Raw genomic sequence first — 6,736 nt, 5'->3', positions numbered from 1 at the left:
TCCCTTTGAATTCTCCATGAATGTCTTCTTGTAGGTTAACAGAGGATGATGGAAGCAAATATTAGAGCTGTAAAGAGAGAACAGCTATTAAGTTTGGAAGGAAACTCATTCTCTGGCAATTATCAAAAGATCTGAAGACCCCAAATGAATAAGCATTATACTCCAGGAATCCAATTTGGACAACTAATTGCAGTTTGCACTCTGCATGCTAGCTTATTTCTTTCCTTTTACTGTAAAATGAACAAACTTAAATATTACCAATGTAATTGTATCAAATCCTATATATGCCCGTGTCTGATTTTATGAGATATTTTCCTTCCCTTCCTTTTTTCTGTTTGCATGTAACAAAAATTGAACTTAAAAAGATAACAAGTTTAACTGCTTTTTCCAGATTCATATTGTATGAGGATAATTTAAATATACATAACATATGCACATACATATGTAATGCTTGTGTGGATGAATACACAAGGCACTATTGTCTCCTGTAATTTTGAAAAATTCAACTTCCTTTTTTCCTTCCTTCTTCATTGTGCACCTCTGAAAGGTGGTCACATTGCAAAGCAAAGTCATAAGTCATAAGTCATAAGTTTATTTTGTCATGCATATATAAGATAACAGGTAAAAGTATAAACATAATTTGAATACATGAAAAGAGTAAGTAAAAAGGAATATTAGGACAGGGACGGTAGGCACGCTGATGCACTTATGCACGCCCCTCTTAGGAATGGGGTGAGGTCAACAGTAGACAATTTAAGGTTAAAGTTTTGGGGGTTTGGGGAAGAAACTACAGAGTCAGGTAGTGCATTCCAGGCATTGACCACTCTGTTACTGAAGTCATATTTTCTGCAATCGAGTTTGGAACGATTTACCTTGAGTTTGTATCTATTATTTGCTCGTGTATTGTTGTGGTTGAAGCTGAAGTAGTCATTGACAGGAAGGACATTGTGGCAGATAATTTTATGTACTATGCTTAGGTCAGACTGTAGTTGATAGTTCTAAATTGTCTAAGCCCAAAATTTGGAGTCTCGTGGCATACGGTATTTTATTGCGGTTAGAGGAATGGAGGACTCTTCTTGTAAAATATCTCTGGACTCTCTTGATTGTATTTATGTCGGATATGTAGTATGGGTTCCAGACAGATGAGCTGTATTCAAGAATTGGTCTAGCAAATGTTTTGTATGCTCTAGTTAGTAGTACAACATTACCAGAGAAGAAGCTACGCAAGATTAGGTTAACAACTCTTAATGCCTTTTTGGCAATGTTGTTACAGTGGGCTCGGGCACTTAAATCTTTAGAAATTAGTACTCCAAGGTCCTTGACAGAGTGAGGGTCATCTCAAGGTCATGTCCATCTAATTTGTATTTTATGTTTTGGTTTTTTTGCCAATGTGTAAGACAGAGCATTTGTTGGTTGAGATTTGAAGTTGCCACTTGTTAGACCAATCTGACACATAATCCAGGTCTTTTTGAAGGGTAGTTGCATTGTCGGTGGTGTTGAATAGTTTAACATCATTAGCGAAGAGAAAACAGTTGCTTTTAATATGATCACAAAGGTCATTTATGTAAAGTATGAAGAGTGTTGGACCTAAGACACTGCCTTGGGGAACACCGCTATTAACATGTACAAGATTTGATAGAGCACTTCCTATTTTGACCACTTGTTGTCTATTTGACAGGAAGGCAGCTATCTATTTATGCAGGAGTCCAGAAATGCCATAGGATTTTAGTTTTAGAAGTAATTTGTCGTGTACCACTGAATCAAAAGCTTTACAGAAGTCTATGTAAACTGCGTCTATTGTTTTGCCCTGATCGAGATGTATAGCCCATATATTTTTGCAATGTAGTAGTTGTAGATTACAGGATAATTTTTTTCTGAAACCGAATTGTTAGAAAGTAGGTTGTTTGTCTCTAGGTGTAGGGTAATAAGATTGGTTAATGATTGATTCCATGACTTTGCAGGTGATGCAACACAAAGAGATTGGTCTGTAATTTTCAACTAGGCTAGGGTCTCCCTTTCTGAAGATAGGGATGACCCTGGCTTGTGACCATTGGTAGGACGAGGTGCTGGTACTGAAAGATTTTTCAAATCTTTCAGATTTTTATGCTTAGAGGTTCTGCAATTGCAGTGGAAAGATTTTTTTAAGAAGTATGCACATAGTCCATTAGGTCCAATAGATAGAGATGGTTTTAGATTGCATAGTGTCTTTTCAACATTGTCTTCTGTAAAATCGATAGGTATAAGATCATCGTAATCATTGTAATTGTCTGTAGTACAACTGGGAAATATTGGGTATGTGTTGTTGCTGTTTACAAAGACTGAGCTGAAGAACGTGTTGAAGGGATTGGCTTTAACGGTTTCATCAATACAATCTTCATTGTTTGGTCCTTTTAGGGGTGGGATCGATCTCAAGTCTTTAAGTTTGTTGTTTACAAAATTATAGAAGGCACGGGTGAATTTTGTGCGTAGAAGGTTTTCTTCTTGCTTGATGTGATAATTGGTGCATTCAATCTTGATTTGTTGGCATAAGTTTTTGTAGTGTTTTTTGAAGTTAGCTACGTAGTTCGTTTTGTTTTTTCACGGAAGCGATTTTTTTCTGGATTGTAATTTCTTTATTGTTATTGGTAGTTTATTTTTTCTGGAATAAAAAAATAAATAATAAGCTCATCAAAGCCAATTAAAACTAACTCAACCAATGTTTGTCCCTTGCTAGGAACAAAATGGGGGACCATTATTGTAGAAAACTTACATTTTATGTGAGGACTCCCTCTTGATATGTGAATAGCTCCCAGAAACTGAGTACAAGACTAAACAGTCAAACAGTATTTCAGTATGTAAGTGGAAGAGTTACTCACTTGGCTGGGAATGGTATCTTCTCATCTATGAAGTCATATACAGAAATGATGGTTAAGTAGTATTTAAAGATTAGAATGGCCCACAATTGCAAACAGCAGAAGCAACTGGATAGCCCCATTTGTTGAGAGCGTCTCTGGATCTTGTTGTACCCGTAAAGGCTCTAGTGACAATTCTTAACAGTTATTGACCTCCTTAAGGTCCAGAACTTGGGAGTCCTCCTGGACTCACATGATGATATGGAGATAGAAGCTATGATCAGGATGGGGGTCTTTACTCAAGGGGGTCTACAATCTACAGCCCTGGGTTGTGTAGCTCTGGCAATAGTTTTAAATTACGGGCCAAATTTATTTAATTATTTTATATCTTTTTTTAACTTTTGTGTATAAATGTTTTTTATCTTGGCTGTTCACTGCCCTGAGTCCGAAAGGAGAAGGGCGGTATAGAAATCTGAAAAATAAATAAATAAATAGTTACGACCTTGATTTCATGCATTTTGTAACATGGTCTACAGAAGACTACCTTTGAAGATATCCAGGAAACTGCAATTGGTAAAAAAATGCAACAGCCTAGATATATGTAGGTGAGAGCCCCCTCCTGTAATATCACACCAATACTATAGTTGTGGCATTAGGGACCAATTAGTTTCTGAGTCTAATTCAAATGATGGTTATGATCTGTATTATTATATGATCTACATGATTATATGATTTTTCTTTCATGTCTAAGTATATTCACCCATGTTGTATAGTATTCTTATCCTTCTCATTTTTTCTACTACCCCCTCTTATTGGTATCATTATTATGATTATTATTACTTGCTACTTTGCATGTACTCTGAGAGCTTCTGAACTGGAGACAAATTCCTTGTATGCCTGATCACACTTGGTCAAATAAAATGTTCTATTCTGTTCTAATTCTATTTTATTTCTATTCATCCACTTATGGATTGGCTCCTGGTTACCTTACAGAATATTCAATCCAGGTGGATTTGCCCAGTCTGCACATTCAAACAATAAGGAATTGCTTAGAGCCCTGCCCCCGAGAGAGATCAAACAGGCAATCTTTCTCCATAGTGCCTGCCTGTTGCTTTTGAACACCTTATCCATAGAGATAGATCAAATTCCTTACTAGATTTTTGCAGAATCATTAAAACAATGTTTTAGTAGCTATTTCATGAGTACTTACTAAATTGGAGTGTGTGTTTGTGTGTGTGTGTATGTGTGCAATCTGCTGAGGGCTTTGGGAGTTGATCAGTATGTAAATTGCTGTGAATAGATGTTTTTGGTACCATCTGACAAATGTCAAAATTTCTCCAATTGCAATGAAAGTGCTAACAGAAAGCTGCATTTTTCTTAGCCAAAGAAGTATGTGTTTGTGTGCGCGCAAAAGTTATTAATTCTCTATTATTAAAAACTAATCTTGAAGTGAGGACGAAAATTATTTAGAAACAGACCTTTATTCATAGTAGAAATAATTCATCCAACATAACAGTAACACTTACACAACTTTTTAACAATGAAATGGTTGCAACACAAATGGAATTTGTGAAAAACAGTAAATATTTTATTCTTCACTTCCATTTAATATTTGAAAATAAACTTTATTTATATTTCATATTTCTTAACTGCCCATCTCCTTTGTAGAACACGTATTATTCATATTAATATGCACTAATAGTTACATATATGGAGCTTACATAACAACTGCTGCCCAGATGACAATAGAACTTTTAACCTATTTTAAAAAAAGTTTATGATTTATTCCTTATGCTATAAGAGCCACTTCATTTTGATACTTGTATATGCAATTTTAAATAAGAATATTTCTTTCCTTGTAAAGACAGACATAACAAATACTGATTTTTTTTAGTCACATAACTTTAATATTGCAGAGAGAAGCATCTGACATTGAAATTAAGTTCATTCTTCTTTAAGACAGAAAACTGAACAAGCCTACCAGAGTAAAAAAATTATCTGTCTCATGATTTAGTGCTAATGTCTTAATATATTGGTGGCCTATTTCTCTGAATTCATTTACAATCCACAAAACCATCCAAATTCGTTTTTGTCATCTAGTGACAACTGTTTAATTAAATACTAGACTTAACTCATTGTTCATAAATCCAGAATGTCATAATCAAAATGGCAGCATTGGAGCTTCCGGAGGAAAATGCTTGCTTCCACGTCTTTACTTGGAGTTGGGGTTTTTCTGGAACGCTGACACAAAATTTAGTAAAACATTTTGCAAAGTCAGTGCTGATTCTTCATCCTTTTTCAATCATTCCTTTATATTGAAAAACAGATCAGGAATCAGGATATACTCTAAAATACAATGCATACATGAGCTAGGGCAAAGAGACAGACACACCTCAGGAAAGGTGTTAAAGCTGTTAAACTCTGTTTAACAGGAGAGGCTATCCAGAACTCCTGGACTGGACTGGTCTCCTACTGCTTTCAGACCAGGGCTTTCCAATGTTTTACAATTTAGAAATCCAAGATTGCATGCCTATCGAAGTTTTAACAAAGAGAGTAGAAATTGCTTCAGAACAGAGTATCCTTATATCAGTCTTAACACAGCAAGCATCTGTTAAAATTCAGGGTTTTTACAATATGGTTTATGATCCAAATGTCAATTTGCATCCATGATTTAATAAAAAAATTCATGATTTAATAAAATTCCATTAACTTTTGCTGAATTCTAAGCATCACTTGTGCCTTCTTCATAAATTTACTATATCTTTGAAGATATATAAGCCCAAACACCGAGTTACTAAAAATACTAGCTAGATATATTTGACTTAAAGACACATTGAAAAAATACTATCACGTAAATCATCTCTACACCAGGTAAAGACTGATCAACACCTTGAGACAGTAAGGGCAGCAGAAACCTTTGTTACCAAGTGTTGTGTTAGGGATTAAACTCATGTTAACTATACCACTATTGTATTTTGCTTTGCACATGACTTACACCTGTTACTACAGCATGTTCTTTACTGATGCTCCCTATAACAGAATGTCCCATTATGGCCTGGAATGTATAAAAAAAACTGTATTTTTTTGCTTTCTGTTTTCATTGGATCAAGTTTGCAGGATCTGGGTTTGGCTAGCCTGGAGAAAAAAAGGACCAGGGGTGACATAAAAGCAGTATTTCGGTATTTGAGGGGCTACCATAAAGAAGAGGGGTCAACTTATTTTCCAAAGCACCAGAAGGCAAGACAAGAAACAATGGATGGAAACTAATCAAGGAGAGAAGCAACCTTGAATTAAGGAGAAACTTCCTAACACTGAGGACAATTAAGTAGTGGAACAGCTTGCTGTCAGAAGTTGTGGGTGCTTTGTTGGAAGAAAAATCCTGGTCCAGTTCCATGCCAGGAATAAAATGGAGGCTGATTGGAAAATATGTTTATTGATGAACAGAACCACCACACACAGCCTGCAGTTCTGGGACAGCTGTCTATTAAAATAGAGTTGAGAGTGGGTGGATTTTTATACCTTCTTTGGGCTTTGTATTTGAAATTCCTATTCCTGTGCAAGAACGTCCTTTAATATTCTAATGGCTGTTGTCAGATTCCTATGGGGTCATGGCTAGCTCTATAGGAAATGTAAATTCTAGGTGTTTGTCCCAGCTAATCTTGTCAACCTTTTGCTTGCCTAATTGTATTGCTTATCTGGAGTATCTGTCTGACCCAGTCTTTCTGGAATGGCTTACCAAATCTGTATTTCTAAAAGCTGGACCATCATCTGCAACACAATAGGACCCATCTAGCAACAGAAACTAACACAATAGGGCCCATCTAGCAACAGAAACTAACACAATAGGACCCATCTAGCAACAGAAACTAACACAATAGGACCCATCTAGCAACAGAAACTCACCA

This window comes from Pituophis catenifer, unplaced genomic scaffold (assembly GCF_029215685.1).
Source record: "Pituophis catenifer annectens isolate HBS135680 unplaced genomic scaffold, rPitCat1.0.hap2 SCAF_3, whole genome shotgun sequence".
NCBI classification, from domain to species: Eukaryota; Metazoa; Chordata; class Lepidosauria; order Squamata; family Colubridae; genus Pituophis; species Pituophis catenifer.
This window is presented reverse-complemented; position numbering follows the sequence as displayed.